At 38.8% G+C, this 15,041-nt stretch overlaps 1 long non-coding RNA gene across 1 annotated transcript in view; it reads left to right on the top strand.

The window, feature by feature from the left end:
* Positions 1-4,595: 4,595 nt before the first annotated feature.
* Positions 4,596-15,041, top strand: part of LOC119471256 — a 12,884-nt gene continuing 2,438 nt past the window's right edge. Inside the window, exon 1 of the long non-coding RNA XR_005200291.1 lies at positions 4,596-4,696. This is a non-coding gene — a long non-coding RNA (uncharacterized LOC119471256). The remainder of the gene's footprint in view (positions 4,697-15,041) is intronic.

Below are 15,041 nucleotides of genomic sequence, written 5' to 3'. Positions count from 1 at the left end.
GGGGAAAAAAAAAGGGACAAGGGCATTAAAATATGCATAAAAGATTGAATACTAGAACAAAATATACATGTTTTAAGCACTAAAAGAAATTTTAAAATAACACGGCAAAGAAAACACTAGAGGAAGAAACAATCATTATTGTGTGTATAATGCCTATAAAACAAAACGTTCTAAGAAGACATTAGTCCTATTACATATTCATTCCATTATAAAGCCTCTTTAATAAAATCAATGTGGAACCAGTACATGAGTTGACTGATCAATAGAATAGAATAGAAAATCTATAAACAGCCAGGCGCGATGGCTCAGGCCTGTAATCCCAGCACTTTGAGAGGCCAAGGCAGGTGGATCACGAGGTCAGGAGATCAAGACCATCCTGGCCAACATGGTGAAACCCTGTCTCTACTAAAAATACAAAAATTAGCCAGGGTGGCGGCATGCACCTGTAGTCCCAGCTACTTGGGAGGCTGAGGCAGGAGAATTGCTCGAACCCAGGAGGCTGAGGCTGAGATCATGCCACTGCACTCCAGTCTGGGCAACAGCGCGAGGCTTCACCTCAAAAAAAAAAGAAAGAAAAAAAAGAAAGCCTATAAACAGACTCTAGTACATGTGGCACCTCAAAACTAGGGCAAAGAAGCACTTTTATTAAATGGTGCTGGACATAAATTGCATTTGGAGAAGGAAAAATAATTAAAACTTTACCTATACCACATATTAGAATAAACTTAAAATGAATCAGACACCCAAATGTAAAAACAAAAATAAAACCATGTGAGTACCACAAGAAAACCTAGATGAAGTTACCTGCAATCTGGACTTAAAATACAAATCCAATAAAAGCAATGGTTGATAAATATGATTACATTTAAAAGCTTTTACAAGACAGAAACCAAGGCAAACTCATAAGACAAATAATCTAAGAAAAAATATTTGTTACATATTTTGCAGATAAGAGGCTAGTATCCCTGAGACATAAGATCTCTCAAAAATTGAAGGAAAAAGACTAAAAGCACAAGAGAAAAATGGGCAAAAGACGTGAAAACAGGGTTCACGAAAAACACATAAAAGTATAATCTATATGAAAAGACAATCAACTTTGCTCATAATAACAGAATTGATGAAAATCAGGTTTCTCACCATTGAGTAAGAAAATTAACAAATACAGAAAAGAGCAAGACCATGATGAACTCTGTGGCGTTGGACTGGAACTGGAGATATCAGTCTGAATTCATTTTATACACACACATATACATAATTACATATACATATATTTATATGTCCATATGTTTGCATACACACACACACACACACACACACACGTGCTCCTAGCTCAGTATGCTGAAATGCTCTATGAAAAATGACACTGTAAAAGCGTTTGCCCACGTTTTCTGCACTACATACCATTCTCCACTACATGGAACACAGGCTCCTTGGAAAAATGACTGAATTCGGACGTAGAGGAGGAAAAGTACAAGATAAGACTGAAATATTTTGTTATACCAGAAGGTAAGTAAGTGCTCAAAGAACAATAGAAACATGATCGAAGACATGGAATCCACCTTGATAACTCCCTTAAAAACATTAAAACTGGAACATCAAAATAAATAACAGGTTGGGCACAGCACTCACGCCTGTAATCCCAGCACTTTGAGAGGCCAAGGCAGGCAGGTCAATTGAAGTCAGGAGTTCAAGATCAGCCTGCTCAACATGGTGAAACCCATCTCTACTAAAAATACAACTATTAGCAGGGCATGGTGGTGCATGCCTGTAGTCCCAGCTACTGGAGAAGCTGCAGCACAAGAATCACTTGAACCTGGGAGGTGGAGGTTGCAGTGAGCCAAGATTGTGTGCCACTGTACTCCAGCCTGAGAGACAGAGGGGACTCCATCACAAAAACAAAAATACAACAACAGAAATAACAATAAGATAAAATAATAACGACAGACGTAACACATTAAATAAAATAAGACTCTGTGAGTTACATTAATATAAGAAAATAATGGAACAGAGGAAAAGTTTCTTCTTTTGTTTTTTGAGACAGACTCTCCATTGCCCAGGCTGGAGTGAAGTAGTGTGATTGCTCATGGCTCACTCCACCCGTAACCTCCAGCTCAAGCAATCCTCCCACCTCAGCCTCCCAACTTTCCAGGCTCAAGCAATCCTCCAGCCTCAGCCTCTGGAATAGCTGGGACCATAGGCATGCACCACCACAAGCAGATAATTTTTTTTTTATTTTTTGTAGAGACAGAGTCCCCCTGCCTTGCTCAAACTGGTCTCAAACTCCTGGGCTCGAGCGATTCTCCAATCTTGGCCTCCCAAAGTATTGGGATTACAGGCGTGAGCCATTGTATCCAGCCAAGAAGATTTTTTAATAATAGATTACTAACTAATAAATGAAGAAAGATGGTAACCATTTTTGCAGTAATTGGTTCAGGTAATAATCATCAATGTATGTTAAAAATGATGAAAATTTGATCAGGCATAGGCCATTATATGTAGTCTCAAAGTATGTTCTTAAAAATTACTTATTAATTACAAGGGAAAAGTGGTTATCTCATGATGGAGAAATCTAGGACACATTGCAAACTCACTAAAACTAACATCACCAATATCGGGACAAATAGCATCATGTACCTCCAGATATGATGCTCTGAGAAAGGCCAATCTCACTTATTCCTGTGGCATTCTGTAAGAAAAGCATGACCCAAATGTAATAGTGAAGAAATATCACGAATTAGCCCAACATCAGGCAAACCCAAATTGATGGATATTCTATGCAATAATTAGTCTGTATTTTTCAAAAACATGAAGGTCATGAAAAATCGAAAGACTACAGAGTGGTTGCAGATGAAAAAAAATCATGAGTGCTAACAGCGATTTGTGACCTGGGACTCGGTATCAATCTCCCTCTCTCATACAGATATATAGTACTTGAATCCATGTTACAATCCTAATTTGGGCAATTATACCGAGGATATGAAAGATAAAATTTTTGATATTAGTATATATACCCTGAAGTATTCTGGGCTAAAGGGGCATGATGTCTCAACTTATTCCCCAAATGATTCATGAAAGTTATTCATTTCTTACCCTCAGTCCTTTGCCAAAGTTTTTCCAGTTATATTTTGGTTGGATGAAAATCATCCTCTAGTAGACTCTTCAAAAATGGCTCATTAGGAGCGTTCCTTCATTTCTGCCATGTTTAAAGCTGCTTTTCTATAGCCGTGATAGCTAAAGACGAGCTTAATTGGATATAAAACTTTGGTTCACACTTTATTGCCTTGATTTTCTTGAAAATGCTGTTGAGTTGCCTTGTTTTCTCTGTTGCTCATGAGAAATCTGATGCCAATATAATTCTCTAGTCCTTTTACCTTTTTGCCTAAAAGCCATGAAGATTTTTGTCTCTATCCTGAAATAAACAATTTAATAGGATATGCCTCAAAGTTCATTGTTCCAAGTCATTAATCCCAGGTACCTAATAAATTCTTTTAATACAAAGTCAGGCTGGGAGTGGTGGCTCATGCCAGTAAGCACTTTGGAAGGCCAAGGCAGGAGAATTGCTTGAGCCCAGGAGTTTGGGACCAGCCTGAGCAACATAACAAGACCCTTTCTCAAAAAATAAATAGATAAATAGATAAATAGATGTGCGTATACATATGTACATATATATGTGATACATATATATATGAAGTCAGTCCTTTCTTTGTTTCCAGAAAGTTTTCTAGAATTAGAGTTTTAATTATTATATATGATTCCATTATTTTGTTTTTCTTCTTCTGGGATTTCAGTTATACCTAGAGCAACTTTTTTTTTTTTCTTACGTTCCTTTCCAATTATTTTACCCTAAACTTTTTTATTTCCTTTATTACTTCATTTTCACTCTCTTGGTTGTTTTTCTACTTTTCCTTTTGCTGAATTTTCATTCAAATATATTTTCTCTTAGGTATCTTGTTATATCTAAGAATTTAGTCTTTCTTTCTGATATTGGATATTTTTCTTCTTCTTTCTCTTTGCTAAATTCAAGCAACTGTACTTTTCCTTCTTTTTTTTTAGAAGAACAGCCTGTTGTAAGGTAGGCGTGATGCCCCCCACCGCCGCCTTTTTTTTTTTTTTTTAAGACAGGGTCTTGCTCTGTCACCCAGGCTAGAGTGCAGTGGCATGATCTCAGCTCACTGCAACCTCTGCCTCCTGGGTTCAAGTGATTCTCATGCCTCAGCTCCTGAATAGCTCGGATTACAAGCACGTGCCACCACGCCCTGCTAATTTTTGTATTTTTGTAGACACAGGATTTCACCATGCTGGACAGGCTGGTCTCGAACCCCTGACCTCAAGTGACCTGCCTGCCTGGGCCTCCCAAACTGCTGGGATTACAGGCGTGAGCCACTGCACTGGGGCCAGTGATGCCATCTTGAAAGGACACCGCCGTGATGACTGACATTTAGCCTCCACATACCAAGGTGTTCTGCAGCAAGGTCTTCAAACAATGCCTGGACTGTTTGATACGTAACTCATCAAAAAGCTGCTGATCTAATACACACAGTGGTCACATATCTTGGCAAAAAAAAAAAAAAAAAATCTGAGGATATAACCACCTGCACGCATTTTGCCATAAATGCTTGTTCTTTAAAGATTACTTTCTGGAGGGTAGATGCAGGGATCTTCCATCTCACGATTGCCCAGGACATTGCTGCTGTTTGTAAGTCCCAGTTAAATATTTCTTGTTGAGAAACTGAATTTGTCAACCTCTTTTCTTCAGCCTCTCAGCTCCCTCAACCTTTGGGAGTATGATTTCATGCATCTGCTCACCAGAGAACAATTTTTGCTCATTCTTATTCTTTGTTTTTGAATTTCTGTTTCAAGATGCCTTTTAATATCTTGAAGTACATATTTGGGAATATTTACTTCCATTTAGAATATATTTTTTGCTTCATGGCTGTTGGTTTTTAGACATTTTTCAGTTTAAAAAAATTTAGGGTGGACTTTCGATTTCTGCAAATTATTTTATCTTATTTCCTCTTCTATCTTCTGAGCAATGTTTTAGACCCCTTCCCCCAACCCCAACTATCCACAAGTCTTTCAACAGCTTCAGAGAAAACTCTGCAGGAAACAGGTGTTCATTTTTGTACACTAAACCAATCTGAAATTTGTAAAGCCTTCAGTCTTTGAATAATATTGCAAGCATGGGATTTGCATGCATTTATTTTTTCTCATTAATCTCTATTTTTTTTTTGAGCATTCATGGAGAGATTTGAATCTAGACTGCTGGCATTACCTTCCTACCCAGAGACTACTTCAATAACTGATTTTGAATAAATAAAAGCATTCAATGATATTATGATTTTATTTATAAGCAGAAAGTAAAAATCTTACAACACATAGAACATATTAGATTTTACAAGATCTTCTGAAACAAGAATTACAGAGATTGTCATATATAATTATAAATTACAAAAATGTGAGCTGTTTTGTTAAGAAAAATAATTTTCTCAAGGAAAAAGCATTATATTCAAAGTGCTAAATCTTATGTACTAGACCAGCTTCAATTCTAACACAAATATATGTGTGTTCCTTTTCATTTCACTGTCATCCTCAACTTAAACTAGGCCTAAGATTTTTCTATTCTATGCCAAACTTTTGGAAATTGAGTAGTGCACATTTTAAATAAAAAGGTACTGCTTTTGTCTTTACGCCATTTTTGCTGAATGCCTGTATAAGAGTTTAATACTTGGGCACTTAGGACCCCTCTTTATGTTCTATAACTAAAAGAACCAGTGTATTTGTAAACTAACTGGGGCATGGCAGTCAATCCAGATTTGCAGCAAACCTTCACCCATATTGCAAACCAGATGGAGAACTTAACTATTTTATAGTATCTAGCAGCTGTCTTCTTTCTGTATTCACATGCATAGAGCCAAAACCCACAGCCTGCTGTGTGCCCCTATGAAGTAGGAGGCTTAGAAATCACATTTTTCTAAGTTTTCCTTCGTTTCACTTCTAAAATATTCATAAAGCATTAACCAGTTTGATGGTACACCAAATAAGCAAACACAAAGAAGTCCCATCCAAATGTAGCCTGGTATCTATGCAATAGGTAACTTCATTTTACCATGTGGTATACTCACAAATGTTTTACTACATGGTTTGTACACAAATTGGGAGTAAAGATCAGTGAATTGCCCTCTGCTATAACTTATTGCTCAATAGAAGACTGTTATTTTTTAAAATGGCAACAAAATCTCACTAGCCAGAAAGACCTGCATATGGTTCATCTCTTTCTGGTATGCGCTAAATCAGAGCCTTAAAGAGAAATAGGTGGGGAAGCCCAATATAATGTTCTCATTACAGAAGACGAATGGTAAAACAGATGGTAGAGTATAAAGCAATTCCAGCTCTTTATCACTTTGATTTTTCCGGAATTAAACATTTAGACCACAGTGATTTTCAAATATATCCGTGAAAAAGCCAGAAAACAAAGAAGTCATGCCTATATTCCTGGAATTCAAGCCACAGTCATGGAGATGGGATTCATCTGAACCACAATGAAATCAAAGTGTAAAGATTAAGCTTTTAATGCAAAATGAACATGTGACTCAAAGCTCTCTGGTGCTTTCTGGTTCTTGAATAGAAACTGCTTTTGCAAATAAGATATTTCTTTAAGACTGACTGAACTCTTAGCTAGACAGAAATCTTTTATTTGCATCCTATTATTGACCAATTTTTTTAATGTTCATTTTCATAACAGGAACCAAGAGCAGCTATAGATTAAACAAACCTACGAAACCATCTGATTTAATTTCACCACTGTGAAATGTGGTCAGAGATGCATTTGCACAAAGACATTAACCAGTATGACTCCAGCCTCAGCTTAAAGAGTCAAGAAGGGTAGTGAAAAGGACAGTGGAGAAGGAGAGAATGAATGGGAGAAGGCAAAGGTGCAAAGAAAAATACTGATGTGGGGCACCCCAAATCACTGCTGTGAATGAACCAGATAACACCTTCATGGAAAGAATAGAAGTATACTACAAATACCAATCGCGCCAGCCTAGCATTCCTACACAGTTACTGCTGCAACACAATTAATGTGGTATTAAATTATTGCTTCAAGTAAGAGCAACAAGTGTTTATAAAAATGAGCTGATTTCAAATAAAAACTTATTTCACAGTTCAGTCTTAAAGATCATAAAAGTCGGGCATCATAACAAAAGCAAATGTAAGCCTTACATCCCAAATCTGTCATCTCCAAGTTTCCTCTGCATGGTGTCAATCAATAAAAAACAGCATTTCCTTCAAAGACTCAGCTGGATGAGAAAGTCCAGCTCTTCTGACACAATGCTGGCCAATCCTACTGGTTGAAGAACAAACAGAGTTTCTGAGAGAAACAATTTTTAGGCAATTAAGATGCTATCCCTCCAGAGTTCCCAGAAAAATCAGAGATTATGATATCCAGAAGAAAATAAAGGTTGAATTTTTATCACACATGTAGAGAAAAGCTGAGATGAGTTATGGAGTAGGGAAAGCTTATATTCTGGGCCCTGATTTTGTTTTGTGAACAAAACGAAACAGACAGCTTCTTGGGTATGGAAGTGAATGCTGGATTTAGAGACAGAAACACAACTTTGCCACTTCCTAAATTACTCACTATGTTATCCAATTATAATCCAAGACAGGACATAAAAGTCATTTATTCTGAATGCTGACCTCTAACTACTACTGCACTAGACACTGAAGTCCAAGAGATCGTCTTTATCTCCACTCCTACATTGCTTGTCGGGTTTGAGACAAGTGCATGTGTGCATATCTAAAACAAAAAGCATGTTTTCAGCAAAGCTAGGAAGCAATTACATGGCAATATGGAAACAAATGTGAAATGCAAACAATATGTTCTATAGTAAAATTTAAGGGAATTCAAAGTTCAGGTAAGACACATTTAAGAAGGGCAAGACTAAGTTCCAAGGTAGAAAACAGGGTCCCTTCCATCTCAGAGAGCCTCTGGATCCTCAGTGCTGCTCTCAGCTAGCTGTCCACTCTTCTCGCTTAGGTGTGAGCAAAGTCTTTAAGGTATTCCCTCCTAGGAACTCACATAGATGTAGTCAAAGTCCTGAACTTTGATTTGGGAAAAAGCCAAGATGTTCAACTAGACACTGCCAGGAAGAGCATCTCCCACCACAAGACAAGACCATCAAGCAGACCAGCATACTCCCAGCAGATCATCAGAAATAAGAAAGGCATTGAGAGTATACCAAGGGAACACATAGACCCTGGGCTGAAGGGGAAGGAAGCTGGGAACCCTGCACAGGACTACAGAGCACCAGGACTTGTTCCTGACCCCCAGTGGCTACTGGGTATGGTGTGAGTTAAACAGGTGAGGAGTGGCCCATTCTCACCAGGGACCTCCAGAATTCTAGCTGCAGGAGACCCCACGACCCTCATGGGCATTTGAGCTGACAAAGAGAGCTTCTTGGAGAAGTGGCAGGATGGAACTCCAGCTTGTGATGAGGCAAGAAGGTTTGGCATGGAACAGCTGGGGTGGAGGACTGGCTATGGACACCCATACCCCAAGGCTCACCAAGCTCCTCGAGGTGGTTTGGCTTTTGTTGACTGATGGACCTGGACAGAACATGGCTATCTCGTCTATGGGATGGGACCAGTCTGATTTGAGTAACCCACATTCTGTCCACTTCTTTCAGGTTCTCTGCCCAACAGTACCCACTTGCAAAGAAGCCTCAGATGCCAGAAGGGAGCACTTCGCATTGGCCTCACCATAGCTCCTTCACAGGCTGACCTTACCTACCACAGTGCACACCCACTCATGGCCTCCCCGCATCGCCTTGCTGGCACACACTCACCTGCAGCCCCCACCTACAACTAATCCACCACTAGGCACTGAAGGAACATACCTCAAAATAATAAAAGCCATCTATGACAAACCCACAGCTATCATCATACTAAATGGGCAAACACTGGAAGCATTCCCCTTGAGAACCAGAACAACAAAAGGAGGCCCACTCTCACCACTCCTGTTCAACGTAGTACTGGAAATCCTAGCCAGAGCAATCAGGCAAGAGAAAGAAATAAAAGGCATTCAAATAGGAAGAGAGGAAATCAAACTATCTCTCTGCAGATAATATGATTCTATATCTAGAAAACTCCACAGTCTATGCCCAAAAGCTCCCAGCTATGATAAACAACTATAGCAAAGTTTCAGAATACAAAAACAATGCACGAAAATCAGTAGCAATTCTACACATCAACACTATCCCAGCTGAGAGCCAAATCAAGAACACAGTCCCATTCACAATAGCCACACAAAAAATAAAATACCTAGGAATAGAGCTAACCAGGGAGGCAAAAAATCTCTATAACAAGAATTACAAAACTCTGCTCAGAGACAACACAAACAAATAGAAATACTTTCTGCACTCATGGATAGGAAGAATCAATATGGTTAAAATGGCCATACTGCCCAAAGCAACTTACAGATTTAGTGCTATTCCTATCAAACTTTTACAGAATTAGAAAAATTCTAATTTTTTACAGAATTAGAAAAACCTATTCCAAAATTCATGTGGAACCAAAAAAGAGCCCGAATACCCAAAACAATCCTAAGCAAAAATAACCAAGCTGGAGGCATCATACTGCCCAACTTCAAACTACACTGCAAGGCTACAGTAACCAAAACAGCATGGTAATGGTACAAATACAGATACATACACCAATGGAACAGGTTAGAGAACCCAGAAATAATATTGCACACTTACAACCATATAATCTTTGACAAAACTGACAAAAACAAACAATGGGGAAAGAAATATCTATTCAATAAATTGTGCTGGCATAACAGGCTAACGATGTGCAGATGGTTGAAGCTAGACCACTTCCTTTCACCATATACAAAAATCAATCCAAGGTGGATAAAGACTTAAATGTAAAACCTAAAACTATGAAAACCCTAGAAGAAAACCTAGGAAATAACTTTCTGGACATCAGCCCTAAAAAAGATTTCATGACAAAGACTTCAAGAGCAGTTGCGACAAAAACAAAAACGGACAAATGGGACCTAATTAAACTAAAGAGCTTCTGCACAGCAAAAGAAACTATCAACAGAGTAAACAAACAACCTACAGAATGAGAGAAAATATTTCCAAAATTCATCCAACAAAGGTCTAATACCCAGCATCTATAAAGAACTTAAACAAATTTAGAGGCAAAAAAAAAAAAAAATTAAAAATGGATAAAGAACATAAAGACACACTTTTCAAAAGATGACATACATGTGGTCAACGAGCAGATGAAAAAATGCTCAACATCACTGATTATCAGATAAATGCAAATCAAAACCACAATGAGATACCATCTCACACCAGTCAGAATGGCTATTACTAAAAATGCAAAAAAATTCCCGATGCCAGCAAGGTGGCAGAAAAAAGGGAATGCTTATACGCCACTCACAGGCATGTAAATTAATTCAGCCATTGTGGAAATCAGTTTGGAGATTTCTCAAAGAACTTAAAACAGCACTGCCATTTGACCCAGCCATCCCATTGCTGAGTGTGTACCCAAAGGAATATAATTGTCCTACCATAAAGATACATGCATGTATATGTTCATTGCAGCACTATTCATAATAGCAAAAGCATTAAATCAACCTAAATGTCCATCAACAGTAGACTGAATAAAGAAAATGTGGTTCATATAAACTATGAGTTCTATGCAGCCATAAAAAAGAATGAGATAATTCCCTTTGTAGCAATATGAATGGAACTAGAGGCCATTATCCTAAGCAAACTAACACAGGAACAGAAAACCAAACACCACATGTTCTCACTTGTCTGGGCCTACTTGAGGGTGGAGACTGGGAGGAGGGTGAAGACTGAAAAACTATCTATCAGGTACTATGCTTGTTTACTGGATGATAAAATAATCTGCACACCAAACCCTTATGTTATGCAGTTTGCCCATGAAACAAACCTGCACATTTGCCCTCTGAACCTAAAATAAAATTTGGAAAGAGGAAAAAAAAAAAAGTCTTGAACTTGAATAGGGCATTCATAAAGTCTAAAAAGCTACTAGATCTCAAAGGAATGAAATCTCTAACTACAAAAGTTTAGATAAGATTACAAGGCTTTGCGAGCTTGGGGACCCGGGGACATGGAGAGCACGTGTGTGAATATATTCAGAATACCTCTCCTATCATATCTCATGGGTAATTATGTTTTTAATAATCATAAGACCAGCCCTTAATGAGTTGCTTTAGCATGAAAATCTTCAAAGCAAAGGATTATCTTCACCTAGCCAGCTGTTTATTATTTCATTTGCTTCTATCGAGTTTACAAAATCATAAATTATTTTCTGCTTCCAAAAAAGTCTAACACAGTGCCTTGTGAATATTTATGTCCCTGATAAAAATTTATTGACTTGAATTTTTAGCCATAAGTCTTTCAAACCAATTCAAGAAACCAATTTCCTCTTCTAACAAATGAATTGAGACATGAAGCATTATGGATAGAACCTAGAAACTTACCAAATGAAGCGACAATAGAATAACCTGAAAAACTGATGAATCACTGACTCACTTTTTATGCAAAACATTCAGGTAGTAATGCCTAAAATGTGACTAATACAGGCCAGGCACAGTAGCTCACAACCATAATCCCAACACTTTGGGAGGTCGAAGTGGGTGGATCACTTGAGGTCAGGAGTTCGAGACCAGCCTAACCAACATGGTGAAATCCCATCTCTACTAAACATACAACAATTAACCAGGCGTGGTCATGTATGCCTGTAATCCCAGCTACTCGGTAGGCTGAGGCAAGAGAATCACTGGAACCTGGGAGGTGGAGGTTGCAGTGAGCCAAGATTGTGCCATTACTCTCCAGCCTGCATAACAAGAGGGAAACTCTGTCTCGAAAAAAAAAAAAGATAAGTCTCTTGAAACGTTTCCTAGATGAAGATGGACCCTCATGAGATAGTAACCTCACAAAATATTAAGTAAAGATTTTGTATGAGTTTACCGCTCCTGAACTGTATAAATTTTCTAAAACTGTGGTCTGCTTCTAAGAGAACAAAATAATAGCTCTTAGGGCATCGGCATTAGCAAATAAGGGAGAGAAAGAATGGAACAATTATCTGAACAACATAACCAGAATAAACAGCCAAGCTTCCTTTAGGCCTTCCTTTCATGTTTGTTTCCTGTTCTATTAAAGAGTGTTTGGGGGATAAAAATATAGTTTATTTGCCTAAAAGATCTGATTGCTGGGACTCTGGTCACTTAACCTAAAATCATCAATTACCAGGATTTTTTTTTTAATTCCAAAAACTTTATGCATGGGACCCCCAAGGTCATTTTGAAAGAAGTACAAAAATAGTCCTTTGCCAATGTTCTTTTACTGAAGAATTGGCTTTAATAAAACAGGACTTGGGCTTCCAGAAAATCAAAGGCACCAGGGTAGTTATTTTCCTTAAAAATTAAAAGTAAAACCACCAACTCTTCAACCTCAGAGCAAAAGAAGTCTGCTTACTATTAAAAGCAAAAGTTTACGCAAAGGTAAATCAGAGTCAATTGCCAGTCTTTTTAGGGAAAAGAAACAACAAATAGGTAAGTTCTTGGCCTTGTTACAGGATAGTGGTTTTTTTTTCTTTTTTTTTTTTGGAGACGGAGTTTCGCTCTTGTTACCCAGGCTGGAGTGCAATGGCACGATCTCGGCTCACTGCAACCTCTACCTCCTGGGTTCAGGCAATTCTCCTGCCTCAACCTCCTGAGTAGCTGGGATTACAGGCACGTGCCACCATGCCCAGCTAATGTTTTTGTATTCTTAGTAGAGACGGGGTTTCACCATGTTGACCAGGATGGTCTCGATCTCTTGACCTTGTGATCCACCCGCCTCGGCCTCCCAGGATAGTGTTTATAAAACATTTTAATGCAGCATTTCCTTGCCAATTAAAAATGAGTGTAGGATTTGCCTTTTGGTTTTAATATCTTTGCCTGACCCTTATAATAGTAACATGAGCCAAAGGGATTAAGGAAAACACTGGATAACATATATCTGCAAAACTGTCTTCCTGGAAATTATCGTCAGGGTAAGAGGAAATGGTATTAGGGCCCTGAAATACGGACAGGCTGGATTTCCTTTAGATATAATTGGTAAAACTTGAAATATGTTTGCATTTATAAAGTCAAAGCCTGATGATCTGGTCATTGCAGCAATTCTGTGAGCTACCTAGCATCCTAAAATAAAGCCCTTTCTGTCATAACTAGCAAGAGGGGATTCAAACTAAGAACAGTAAACCACAGAATAACTAAAGCCAAAGATTTTGCTATTAACAGACACACAAAGAAGTAAGAATCTTAGACTAATTTTTCTTCCTCAGTTGGATTTGAAAGCAGTAACAATCCCATCAATCCTATTACCATTACAGTTCATCTTATATGGGACCAAAGTGTTTCTTAAGTGATCACCCACAGTAGCCTGGAATGAAGTAACCTTCTATTGGCAAGACTGAGTGACCCCTGCTTCCACACAGGAAAGCTCAAAGAAAGAAACTGCCAAGCTCAACGTTAAAGCTACCAGCTCAAAACACAAGCACAGATTAAAGCGTTTCTATGACTACCCTAAACAAGTGTCCCTTATATCTTGCAGTTGTTTGGCTGATATTACTGAAACTCAGAATGTGATCCTGAATTTGCCCAATTGCGAAGTAGGTTGCTTTCACAGCCCTCTGTTAACCAGCAGTTAAGGAGATAATTGAGAAATGGTGGGGCCCTAACAGAACGGAGGGCCAGGCACAGTGGTTCACACCTGTAGTCCCAGCACTTTGGGAGGCCGAGGTGGGTGGGTCACAAGGTAAGGAGTTCAAGACCAGCCTGGCCAATATGATGAAACCCTGTCTCTACTAATACTACAAAAATTAGCCTGGCATGGTGGCTAATTAGTCCCAGCTACTGGGGAGGGTGAGGTAGGAGAATTGCTTGAACCCAGGAGGTGGAGGTTGCAGTGAGCCGAGATCATGCCACTGCACTCCAACCTGGGCAACAGAGCAAGCCTCCGTCTCAAAAAAAATAAAGAGCTAGAATGGAGTCCAGATACCAAAACCCTTAAAACTACTAAACCTCTCTTACCAGATGAAATTGCTTCCTCGTCCATTAAGTCTGTTCCTGACGATACAGGAGCCTTGATTTTAAATGCCTCGCCTAAGGTGGTTGCTACTCAAGGAGTGTCAATTCCTCCCAAGACTCTCTCCTCCTTGCTTCTATACTCACGACTAGAGACATTATCCAACATGCCCTTTAAGATAAGTTACAAAGTCAAACCATGGAATATACAACAACAACAACAAATTACAAGAATTGGTTAATTTATATCACCAGAAACCCAGAGAATGAATGTAAAAATGGATTCTGGGAATGCTAGATTAGAGGGAACAGAACATAATTTTAGAATTTCTAAACTTATAAACATGGAAAGAAATGCCAAAATATTCTGGATCCAATATACGAGTGCTAGGTAACCCACATTGCTTTCAGCTGTTTTCTTGGTTGTTTAACTTAAATCTGGAGTCAGTCATGACCTATGCTAAATAAGGCTGAGTTCCCAGATGGCACAATGAAAAGAAAAAAAAAGATATAGAGAAATGAGAATAATAAATTAAAATTATCATAGGCAACTAACTTACCTGTCCCCAGCTTTGTCTCCTAAAAAAGTCCAGGTCTCCAGGTCTTTACCAGGGCACTGAGAAATATTTAAAGACAAAGGGAAGTGTCAGTTCTTTTGAAAAGCACTTTAGGTCAGGCACGGTGGCTCACGCCTGTAACTCCAGCACTTTGGGAGGCTGAAGCGGGCAGATTACCTGAGGAAGGGAGTTCAAGACAAGGGGCCAACATGGGGAAACCTCATCTCTACTAAAAATACAAAAAATTAGCCAGGTACAGTCGTGCACGCCTGCAATCCCAGCTACTCTGGAGGCTGAGGCAGAAGAATCACTTGAACCCGGGAGGCGGAGGTTGCAGTGAGCTGAGATCACACCACCGCACTCCAGCCTGGGCT

Source organism: Cebus imitator, unplaced genomic scaffold (assembly GCF_001604975.1).
Source record: "Cebus imitator isolate Cc_AM_T3 unplaced genomic scaffold, Cebus_imitator-1.0 Scaffold2, whole genome shotgun sequence".
Classification (NCBI taxonomy): Eukaryota; Metazoa; Chordata; class Mammalia; order Primates; family Cebidae; genus Cebus; species Cebus imitator.
This window is presented reverse-complemented; position numbering and strand designations above follow the sequence as displayed.